Genomic DNA, 12,588 nt, shown 5'->3' with positions numbered 1-12,588 from the left:
GATGGCTCTGTGTGCCACTTCTGGCATGCATGCCATGCCATAGGTTCACCACCATGGCTCTAGGGGCTAAGCATACCCAGATCCTTTAACTTCGTAAGGATTAATTTCTTTATAAGGCTTCAGAAGACCCTTCATAAAATTGTCCTCCTCTGAACGACAGGATAAAAACTTGAACAAATGGAGTCAGATGCTTTAGAAGTTTGTTGCCTTCCAGGATTAAACTCAGGAACTATTGATTGCCAGGCTTTATAGTAAACTAAATATCTTTATAGAAAATTGAATATCTTGCCTTTCCAATAATTGTGTATCATGTAGTTTGAAATCAGCAGCTAAAAATAATCTTAAAACTCCATAATATTTCTGTGCAGCAGTCTAGATGCAGTAAATAAGTTTATTGATAAAACAAAATGGACATTTGAATATCAGAAAATATGAACCAAGTATGGAATAGAAATGATACTGATGTATCTTCATCCAGGGTCCCCACAGTTTCCAACAATGAAGATTCATTGTTTATGGAACCAACTGCTTTAATTCTTACAAGAAGTTAAAAACAATCATTCACACCAATGGTGGGATTCAAAATTTTTTACGACCGGTTCTGTGGGCATGGTTTGGTGGCATGGCAGGGGAAGGATACTATAAAATCTCCATTCCCTCCCCACTCCTGGGGGAAGGTTACTGCAAAATCCCATTCCCTCCCCAACCAGGGCAACAAAAGAAGACCCAGCCGATCAGCTGGGACTCGGGAGGCAGAGAATAGATGGGGGCTGGGCCAGTCAGAGGTGGTATTTGCCGGTTCTCCTAACTACTCAAAATTTCTGCTACTGGTTCTCCAGAACTGGTCAGAACCTGCTGAATGTGACCTGACTGTGACCTGGAACACAGAGAACTAGGGTAAATATTGGACAAAATAGAATACTTTATTGGCCAAGTGGGATTGGACACACAAGGAATTTGTCTCTAGTGCATAAATTCTCCATGTACATAAAAGCAACAAGGTAATATAAGCAGTGTACACATAAACAACATGTACATACAAATACAAGCGTACATACAAACAAGGTAATATAATCATAAGATACCAATAGAAGATAGTGGAAAAGATGAGAAGGATAATAATACAGTCATACTACATGGGTAAGTATCCTTAGACATAAGGCCATACTGTGGGAATTAGGTATTTAGCAGAGTGATGGCACAAGGGGAAAAACTGTCTTTGTGTCTAGTTGTTTTTGGCTTGCAAAAGATAGATAGATATAGATATTGCAATATTGTTCCCCTTTGACACTCAGACCGAAGTGTGAGTGAAAGGATACACCCCTTTCCAGTAAATACCACTTTATATAGTATTATCACAGTTAAATGTTTACATAACACTTCCTGTTTTTCATACATAGCAGTTACAGAGAATCCCAGAGGAAAGTTGGGGGTATTTTTTATAACTCCCCCCATGTGTCCCTGGAAATTCCCCAACTTTCTTCACTTCACTTGCATAGTGGTGACCTGAGATGAAGAGTTGAAACAGTTTATGCCCAGGATGTGAGGGGTCTGTACATATTTTCTCAGTTCTGTTTCTGGCTCATGCAGTATATAGGTCCGGACAACTGCATAACTGGATAGAAGCATTCCTGTCAAACAGACAACAAATGGTCAAAATTGGGACTGTCCTATCAAATTCTGTACCTGTCAATAGTGGTGTCCTCCAAGGCAGTGTTCTAGGACCAGCTCTCTTCATACTCTACATAAATGACCTCTGTGATCATATTAAGAGCAACTGCGTTCTCTTCATTGATGATGTAAAGCTGCTCAATACCACAGACAATACTACTACCCTTCAAAAAGATCTTGACTATGTATCAGAATGGTCAAACAAATGGCAACTTCAAATCTCAACCAATAAATGCTCTGTCTTACATATTGGCAAAAAAAAATCAGAAAATAAAATACAAGCTGAATAGTCAAGACCTTGTTGATGATCCAAGCTCTGTAAAGGACCTTGGAATACTCATCTCTAATGATCTAAGTGCTAGAGCCCACTGTAACTACATAGCCAAAAAGGCATTAAGAGTTGTTAACCTAATCCTACGTAGCTTTTTCTCAGGTAATATCACACTACTAACTAGAGCATACAAAACATTTGCTAGACCAATACTCGAATACAGCTCATCAGTATGGAACCCACATTACGTATCTGATATTAGCACAGTTGAGAAAGTCCAGAAATATTTCACAAGAAGAGTTCTTTACTCCTCTACTCATTGTAGAATACCTTATACCACCAGACTTGAAATTCTAGACCTAGAAAACCTTGAATTACGCTGTCTTTGGTCTGATCTAAGTATGGTATATAAAATCATACATTGCAATGACTTACCTGTCAATGAATACTTCAGCTTCAGCCATAACAACACAAGAGCACACAATAGATACAAACTCAAGGTTAACCGCACCAAACTTGATTGCAGGAAATACGACTTCAGCAACAGAGTGGTCAATGTCTGGAATACTCTACCTGACTCTGTGGTTTCTTCCCCAAACCCCAAAAACTTTAACCTTAGACTGTCTACTATTGACCTCACCCCTTTTCTAAGAGGTCTGTAGGGGGTGTGCATAAGCGCACCAACGTGCCTACTGTCCCTGTCCTATTGTTTCTTTTATTTTTCTTATATGTACCCATTTCATGTATTCATAACTATATATATACTTATACCTATTGTCTTGTAAGCGATTGACAAATCAAAATAAATAAATGAATAAATGAATAAATGAATAAATGAATAAATAAATAAATAAATAAATAAATAAATAAATAAATAAATAAATAAATAAATAAAATATAGGTCCTCAATGGAAGGAAGCTGAGATTTAAATGTGTCAAGTCTTGCTCTGTTTTATTATGACAGCAGTGTCGTCAAAAAAATCAAGATGGCAGCTGTGAGGATTGAATGTCTGTCTGATTTTTTTATGTACACTAAACAGTGGGGTCTTTGTGTGTAGATCAATTCCATTGTGACTGAACTCAATGGACGGAAGCTGGTTGCAATTTTTTTTTCTGCAGTCCTACCTACCCACTGAAGTCTGTACCTGTCCTGTTTGATTGCTGTACAAATGAAAAACTCAATAATCCCTCTGTAGAATTGTATCAACAGCTCCTGGGGCAGTTTGAACTTTCTGAGTTGATACAAGAAGAACATTCTTTGTTGTGCCTTTTTAATGATGATTCTAATATTAGGCGCATCAATTAATGTTAAATGCATCAAGTGATACTATGTTTAAGGGTGATTTGCGTACTATGTTATGGGACATTCCATTTTCTTGTCAATGTTCTTTGTGTTAATATTTTTTGTTATTGAAATATTAGTACTAATGAATAAACTAAGAAACTTTGAATTATTCTCTCTTAGCTTTCATCATATTGGATCTCAAGTGGGAAAAATAAGTTTCACTATCGATTCCTTTTGTTAATAAAGAGCGTAGTGATTAGACTGTGTTTTACTGATTGCAAGTAAAAGGTACAAGAAATGAGAAGGATTTGGGATAAACAACAGGGAAAGTCTTTGTTTATCAGGTTCCCAGTGGCCTCTGGCTGTCCAGTGTTGGAAACAGAACACTTGCCAAGCTAAACTGTGGTTTAAATTGACAAAGCAGTTTCTCATGCCATGTATAAATAATGATACGGGCTGATGTAAAAGGTGTGTATGTGGGTGGGTGCAATTGTTTTGCATCATGTTAGAAGTATAAATAAGCAATATCACACTGATCAAAAATCTCATACAGACGTATTGCAGACAAAGAAGGCTGTCTTGCAGTCACCAAACAAGCTAGCAATTTGCCCCTGTAAAGCAAAAAGCTGATCGTGGGGAAAGATAAATGGCTAACTTGGAATGCTTGTCTTGACCTGCGAGACTTGGCAACATTTCAGTGTTGGCTCACGATCAGATTTCTGGTGCATTTCAGGCATCTGTGGTTTTCCCTAGACGGGGTGATCCAACTTTGGATGAACATAATTGGATATAGGCATTTGATAGTGTGTGGATAGTATAAATTGACAGGCTGAAAATGATCCCTATGGCAAACCCTTAGCAGTTTGCAGTGATGACAGTCTCCGTCTTTATGTTTGTAATTGGTTATGCAACCTCTTGTCAGTTACCCTATTTTTATTCCAATTTGTGCTTAGCTAAAATAAAAGGATTGTTGATTCAAATGTTTCTGATTAGAGAGGAGGGAGGGAGAGAGGGGGAGGGGGAGGGGGAGAGGGAGGGAGGGAGGGAGGGAGAGAGAGAGGGAGAGAGAGACAGAGAGGGAGAGACTGAACAGCTGATTAGTCCAGCATCTTGTTCAGAACTCCAGGCCTAAAATTTGACCAGACAATCCTTATGAGCCAAGTTTAAATGACCACATGGCAACAATGAGATCCATCCTGCAGAGAAAGAAATCTGCTTTGGTTATAAGACCTTTAACACCATCAAACAACATCATCTTGGTTACAAGAATTGTTCCCAAACTGGCATTCATTCATAATAATTTTTGGAAAATTATAAATGCCTTTGGAAGCATCTGCTATTATCTATCAAATAAGACAAAGCTATTGTCATGAAATAATTACTTATAAAAACAGAAAGGAGAGTGTGAGAGAGAGGGGGGAGGAGGAGGAAAAAGAAGAAGAGGAGGAGTGGAGTAATATTGGATTTACTTTGTGCTTAGCTAAAATAATACTCTTACAACCTGTCTGCCAGAAAGGAAATGTGGCAAACAGATTGTAAGAGTCAGAAGCCAATTGAAGGACATGATTCTGAATTTCTGGAAAGTTCAGATCCTCTGCTTCTGACTTTAGATCTTTGTCTGAGTCATTGAAATATAATAATTCCCCATCAGAAGCCTTCCTGCTTACAGCTTCTGAAATGTTATAATTTAATGTGATTGCAGTCTCTATTCTTTTTTAACTTTGTACATAATTACATTTGCTTATGTTTGTCATTTCTTATCTTTGTCTCTAGCACCTGATCTCCCTTGTTTTCCTGAGTCAACAGGGACTCTGCTGAGTTTTATCTTGAAAAAAACCCCCACATGTTCTATTTCTGCTATATGTTTTATTATTGATGCATAAATCCCTAACAACATGGGACCAGGCTATTTAATATATCACCTTTTCCATCTGGGGTGCCATAAATGCTGAATTATCAACTTGCAATTAATTTGTTTCAGACTTTATATTAAACTACTAGAAGTAAAAATGCAAGGTTACGTAATGTGAGTAGGGATAGGAGCAAAGTTATTTAGTTCACATTTTAATTCAGGACAACCTAGTTTATAATTCTTAGATTAGTAGGTGGATAAGATGAGTTTTCTTTTAGACCACACATTTTTTTCACAAATTGCATGTAAATATAAACCATGGAACTATACTTACAAATGTGCATCTATTGAATCTACACTAAATACTGTGATGAGGAGAAAGAATGCATAAAATAAATGTTATTGGTGAAAGTTAAGTATGGAGTATGAATATATGTATCTTTTGTATTGCAGAAGGGTAGAAAATGAATAAATCAGGACAAGTGAAACTGACATGCACTGGGGCAAGTAGAATAGGGTAGTTGCTAAAATAAGAGCAGAAGTCAAAACATCAATGGTTCAAATTAAATATCAGCCCTGAACTGATTAGGTGGCCACAAGTCTCTCTGCTTCTGATATGTCAGGAAAACAACATTGGTCTTTTTGGGAAGCTAGTACCAGGTTTATTGAAAGAAGACAGGCTGTGTTCCAGTGGTGGGATTCAAATTTTTTACTACTGGTTCTGTGGGCGTGGCTTGGTGGGCGTGGCTTGGCTTGGCGGGCGTGGCAGGGGAAGGATACTGCAAAATCCCATTCCCTCCCCACCCCACTAACCTGCTTTCCAGCTCCATTCTCCTGTGCAGGGCAACAAAAGAAGACCCAGCCAATCAGCTGGGACTCAGGAGGCAGAGAATAGATGGGGGCGGGGCCAGTCAGAAGTGGTATTTGCTGGTTCTCCGAACTACTCAAAATTTCTGCTACTGGTTCTCCAGAACTGGTCAGAACCTGCTGAATACTACCTCTGCTGTGTTCTAAATTTTTAATCATTTCCAAAAGGAATGTTTCACAAGCTCCATTCCTGTTCAGCAATTTTATCAACCTTGGGTGGAGGGAGTTGAGACATTCATAAAGTTTGCAGATGACAAAGAGCTAGAAAGAACAGCTAGGGATGATGGCTGAGAAGAGACAGGAGCAACCCTCTGCTCTTCTCTGCCTTCTTCAACAGGGGTCTGAAGTGAAAAGGATAAAACTTAAGAGAGAAATGTACGTTGTGCATCTGGATAGAAAAAATACAAGGCATTCATAATAGGAAGGGCCTATACTCAAATACAGCTCATCAGTCTGGAACCCACATTATGTAGCTGATATTAACACAATTGAGAAAGTCCAGAAATATTTCACAAGAAGAGTTCTCTACTCCTCTACTCGTTGCAGAATACCTTATGCCACCAGACTTGAAATTCTAGACCTAGAAAACCTTGAATTACGCCGTCTTCGGTCTGATCTAAGAATGGTATATAAAATCATACATTGCAATGACTTACCTGTCAATGAATACTTCAGCTTCAACCATAACAACACAAGAGCACACAGTAGATACAAACTCAAGGTTAACCGCACCAAACTTGATTGCAGGAAATAAGACTTCAGCAACAGAGTGGTCAATGTCTGGAATACTCTACCTGACTCTGTGGTTTCTTCCCCAAACCCCAAAAACTTTAACCTGTCTACTATTGACCTCACCCCTTTCCTAAAAGGTCTGTAGGGGGCATGCATAAGTGCACCAATCGTGCCTACCATCCCTGTCCTATTGTTTCTTTGTATTTTTCTTATAAGTATCCATCTCATGTATTCAAAACTATATTTATTCTTATACCTGTATCTTGTAAGCGATTGACAAATCAAATAAATACTAAAATACTAAATACTAGAAGGAATCTGGGTATTTCTAATGATAACAAGTTGTACCAGCTGTGCAATGTGGCTGCTAAAATAGTAAATACTATTAATGATGCATTAATGAGAACATAAAGTCCAGATCTCAAGAAATATTTGTTCAACTCTGCCCCGATTTGTTGAGACCCCACTTGAAGGGAGTACGGTGTTTAGTTTGGGGCACTATACTTCAAATAAGACAGTGAAATTGGAGCAAATTCATTGACGCCTACCAATATGAAGACTAGAAATCACTTCTTTAAGTATAAACTTAGTTGTATTTTGCCAAACAAATGACATTTGTTTGCTGACACTGTAGCTTTATTTTCTGCCCCAATTCCTCAAAGATCTCCTGAAATATTTCATGTGATATCATTTTCTGCCATTTTGTCCCAATGCTGACAAAAAACAAAAGGCAAGCCTTTTTGTCTCATTTCCCCCCCTCCATTATTTTCTGGTTCTGCTTGGCATTTTTAGTTCCCTCTGGTATCCAATTTCTGAAAATATAAAGTCGTGAATTTCTATTACAACTTAAGATAGACTAAACAATTTTGTTTGAATGAAAGTGCTATTTTTATATAACTATCTTAAAAACCAAATTAGAATTTGTCTGGTCCATTAATTCATTCACGATTTTCTTGAATTCAAGTTTTATATACCCTTTTGCTGTTTATTTCAAATTCTTTAAATTCTTAAGTTAATTTTTCTTTTATTCTGGAATGATGGTAAACCAGAGGTGGTATTCAACTGGTTTGCACCGGCTCGGGCGAACCGGTAGCGGTGATTTGGTGTGGGTCGCCGAACCGGTGGCGACCCCTGGCTGGCCACGCCCCCAACCCAGTTGCCCGGTCGCTCACTTGCCCCGGTTGCTCTCCTAGGTTTCCCTACCACATGGTGGCTGGGCGCAGCTTGGGCGGATGTCCCGCAGCTGCTGCACATGCGCACTGTGAATGCAGCCAATACACTTGCAGTGCGCATATGCAGCGGCCCTGGGACATCTGCCCACCTGCCTATCTGTCCAGAGCACGCTTCTCCTGGCAGATGCGCCTCCTCCAGCCTGATCTGGCCAGGCACAGCTAGCCAGTAGGTGGCCACATGTCCAGCCACCCCTTTTGCAGTGCCAGAAGCCTCTCCCAATCAGCTGTACTATTCTCTTCCTCCTCAGCCATATAAAACAAGCAGGCAGAGAAGGAAGGGAGCAGCCGTCTGTCAGGTTGTGCTGAAAAGGGGGTGGCTGGGAGCGAAGAAAAGCTGTTTCTAACCACCTCTTTCAGAGTGCTGCACCAGCAGGCTCAATGGGATAGATCTGCGTGGCTGGTGGCTAGGATGCAGCGGCGATGGTGGTTAGAGAAGCGCAGCAAAGTCTCTTGAAGAAGCCTATAGCCACTGCGTGTTTTTTTCAGTGTGGAAGGAAGGAAGGTAAGGTTTCAGGCAGTCGAGAAAGCTGCCTGGCCCAGAGCTGCTGGGGTGTGTGTGTGTGAGGCTGCAGCACACACCTCGCTTGAATTTCCCAGCCTCAAAAGCGGGAGGTGAGGAAGGCTTTTTCAGGCAATGCAGGACAGGAAACTGGCTGGGATGAACCCTTGTAATAAGAGATTCTGCCAGGCAATACCCAAATAGTTTCTTAACATGTCCTCATTTACCTCCTTCTTTTTATAAAGATCTTCAAAAAATTTACATGCAATTTCTTTTTTCTGTTCTATCCCTTGTTGGGCATCCCCGTTCTCATCTATTAATTGGTAGATCAATCTTTTTTGTTTTTGTTTTTTAAGTTTATAGGCCAACCACCTTCCTGGTTTATTGGCCTGTTCAAAAAATATCTGTCTGGCTGTATTCAACTTTGAAACCATTCCTTCTTGTTTGATTAAATTTAATTTATGTTTAGTTATTATCATCTGTTTTTTCAATTTGCTATCTTTTGGGGTGTTTTGCAGCTGAATTTCTAATTCTTTGATTCTTTGTTCTAATTTATTTTGTTGGGCATATTTTTCTTTATTTCTTTTAGCAGTATATGATATCGTTGTGCCTCTTATTATTGCCTTCATTGTATCCCAAATATTCTGTTTCATAGTTGCCTCATTATTATTTTCTTTTAAAAAATAGTCTAATTCCTCATCAAGTTTATTCATAAATTCTTTCTCTTTAATTAGCTGTGTATTTAAGGTCCACCTTTTCCTTGGTTTCTTCCTGCCTTTCCACATTATCTGAATCGGGTTGTGATCTGCCCATTCGTTTGGTAAAATTTCAATTTCTTTTAATTCATTTACTAACTCACCATTCATCCACACCATATCGATTCGTGTCCATGATTGGTGAGGGTTGGAGTAAAATGTAAATTGCTTTTTCTCGGGGTTTAACTTCCTCCACATATCTATCAAATTTAGTTCAATTATCATTTCTTCACATGTTTTTGGTAGTTCTCTTTTATTCTTCTTTTACCCCCCACTACTGTGATCTTTCTGGTGGTCCACAATAGCATTGAAATCCCCCAAGATGCAAATATTCCTTTTATCTAATTCCACTAATTTCCCATGTAATTGTTTAAAAAATTCCTTGTTGTTTAGTCTAGTGTTGTTGGTTACTAGTTGTTCCACTCCCAGATTTGTAACAGCATTGTAGAAGGTTGCGTGTATGGGTTCAGTTGTACATTCATTTAGGGTCCAGTCAATATGAGGTAGATTGAAGTCACCAAGAAAGATAAAAGCGTGTGGGCAGGATGCTGCCCATGTTAGTAGTGTAGTTAGCTTGTTTACATGTTCGATGTCATAATCAGGTGCTCTGTAACATAGTAAGAATCAAAATGTGATATTTAAGGATAGTTCACAGATGATGGTCTCAGGAAGAGCAAGCTCCTGGGTAACTTGGATGTTTTTTAGATGTAAGGACTTTTTATAGAAGATAGTAACACCACCTCCTCTACGAATTTCATGATCTGATCGGTAAACATGATAGTCTCTAACTGTGGTAATGGAGTCAGGGAGAGATGCGTTGAGCCATGTTTCACAGACAAATATGATGTCGAATTTAGCCATATTTAGTAAGAGGAGAAATTCAGGTATTTTATTCGCAAGGCTTCTTGCATTGAGTAGCTTGCATTTAAGGATAGCAGTAGTTGGAATTGAGGTAGTTAGGGGCGTGCGTGCCTAGTCTTGGGTGATGGTGGATTGGTTGAGGTAGGGTTGTGGTTGAAGGTTAAAGCTGAGTTGCGGGTTGTGTGACTTACTTTTGATACAGTCAGCATGGTAGTCAAAGTACAGGTCCTTCTCTCCATTGTCTAGACATTTTTTGAGTTCAGTGCGGAGTACATGGGAGCAGGCACATTGCTGTATGGTTAGGTCAGGGCGACAACGGAGGTTCTTATGGTTGGTGTTGGTTTTGGCGAGTGAATTTATAGTGTAAATGAATTTACGTTTGCTTGATTCATTTTTGCAAATGACCCTGCAGAAGCGTGGGGCCACAGAGCCATCTCTGTTTTTGAGCTCTTGGCCAATGCGGGAAATGTCAAGTATTTCATCAGGGGAGATGGTTGATGCTTGATAATCACTGATGATGTTTCGGACAGTTGTGATGTCATCATTATCATTGATGTCCTCTAGACCAAATAAGATGGCATTTGGACGTTTCCGTTCACGCTCAACAGCTTCTCTGATGAGGATTGGGATATCATTATTTGTCTGGCTTATGTTTTTTTGTGGATTGGGTTTTGGTTGTTGGGTAGAGATGTGGTTTGTAGCTATTGGATGTTCAGGTTTTTGCGTTGTGTCTTTTTTTTCAAGGTTGGATAATCTTTCTTTTAAGGCGTCCAGGGATGCTACTATGGTGTCAAGGGATGTTATTCGTGTTTCAATGGTATCAACTCTTTCCAACTGATCCAGTTTGGGTCTGCATGATTTGCAGAGATATGGAAACTCATTGGATGATTCTAGGTATTGAATCATTTGCTCAGGTAATCCCAAGCAGTCATGATGAGCGTATTTGTTACATAGAGAACATTTGATGGAGTTTTCATTATCCTTTAGAGTTTTGTAGCATTTAAAGCATGTGCAGGAGTCTTGTGGTTCATTGGTGGGGATTACTTTCTCTTTAGGTTGTGGTTTGGCATTGGATTTTTTTCTTGGCATGGTAGGTTTGTTAAGATGGTACGTTGATTAAATTAATTAATGGAACAATTTTGGGTAATCAATATAGCCAATATCACACCAATCAATCAATTGCAGTAATCTCTCTAGTCAAATAATTTTCCTAAGCAACAATCAGCCTAATCAATTAATTACACTAATTATTAATCACACTGTTCAATTAAATTCACTAAATCACTGATTTTACTAATCAATTAAATTACATGAATCTTGATCTTTTAAACTAATCAGTAATCACACTATTTGCACTAAACACTCTAATCACACTAATCAATTAAAACAATAAATCAATTAAACCATTAATGAAATATTTTATAGAAATTGATTATCTAATCATTGATATAGGTGATGAGGTAGAAAAGTTGTAAGTTTTGAGGTAATGAATTAATCAGTGTTTGATTAAAGTAATGAGGTAGTAGAGTCTGCAAGGAAAGGGTTAATTGTTTTACTAGCAGCTGTGATTTACTGGGTGGGAGGAATTTATTGCTCTGATGGCTGCTGCTATTACTCTGTAAACAATAGGCTGTAACAAGATGTTCAAAGCACGCTGGATTTTTGAAAGAGAGCAAAACTCGCAGAATTAAAACACTTTAACTACAATCAATATGTCTCTGAATAAGATTGTTTTCCAATAGTTTCCTAAAGTTCTTCAAGTTGAGTAGTAGTAAAAATACAGTCCAGAAATTTGGGTTAACCAATCCAATCTGTCTTTTACTTTTAAAGTTACTTCTAGTTGCAATATCTTTTTTTTAAACTAAATCTGTCAGTCACTCCAGATCGTTAATCACAGCTATTTTCCTCCTTTGAGTCCCACTTTCCAAGGAAAATTCCACTGTAGAAATTGGAGTGATTCTTACCAAGACTAAGCACGCTGTTACAAGATCTTTCCTTTCTTTTTCACTTCTGTCTCAGCTGCCTTCCTGGCTTCGATTTAGCCATGCTGGCAGTTCTCTTTTTAGTTCGGATGGAGGGGTTTTCTTCGGGTCAGTCGAGGAGACTCTCCTCTCCTCGCGACCACCGAAGCTTTCTTCTGCCTTTACCACCCGTCTAGGGTGACTTTCAGCTCCTTAAGAACCTCAGGGCTTTCTCCTCCCTCCTTGTTTCTCCCTGCCAGCTGTCCGATGTGGCTCCGGGGAAACTGTGTGGGGGATATTAATGGAAACACGTTGTCTGGTGTGGAAGATACTTCTATCAGCTGTGTGAGGGATTTAAATGAAGGTACGTTGTTTGCACTCCGCTGGCTCCAAGTGATCCAGTTCAAGAGCTCCACCAGTGTGGTTAATAGGGCTCGATGGAAAGAGCTTCACTTCTCTGGGGAAGGAGAGGAGGGCTTAGTATCAGGTTATTAGATCAGGTTAATTATATATTAAGTATTAGATCAGGTTAATAATATCTCACTGATTAAACAGCAAGACTCTGGTTTAGACACTGATTAATAGCCAAGCCATAAATACTA

The 12,588-nt window shown here is 38.9% G+C and overlaps 2 long non-coding RNA genes across 2 annotated transcripts in view; one reads left to right on the top strand and one right to left on the bottom strand.

Moving 5' to 3' along the window:
• Positions 1-902: 902 nt before the first annotated feature.
• Positions 903-12,459, bottom strand: LOC148130392 (uncharacterized). The gene is made up of 2 exons (XR_015749736.1): positions 11,990-12,459; positions 903-1,631 (listed from the first exon to the last, which is right to left on the bottom strand). It is a non-coding gene; the product is annotated as an uncharacterized LOC148130392 (long non-coding RNA).
• The window catches only part of LOC148130391 (uncharacterized), a 74,718-nt gene continuing 74,384 nt past the window's right edge, over positions 12,255-12,588 (top strand). The window contains exon 1 of the long non-coding RNA XR_015749738.1: positions 12,255-12,350. This is a non-coding gene — a long non-coding RNA (uncharacterized LOC148130391). The remainder of the gene's footprint in view (positions 12,351-12,588) is intronic.

This window comes from Notechis scutatus, chromosome 5, assembly GCF_049901735.1.
Source record: "Notechis scutatus isolate UNSWTSFEM ecotype Mainland chromosome 5, rNotScu1.2, whole genome shotgun sequence".
NCBI classification, from domain to species: Eukaryota; Metazoa; Chordata; class Lepidosauria; order Squamata; family Elapidae; genus Notechis; species Notechis scutatus.
This window is presented reverse-complemented; position numbering and strand designations above follow the sequence as displayed.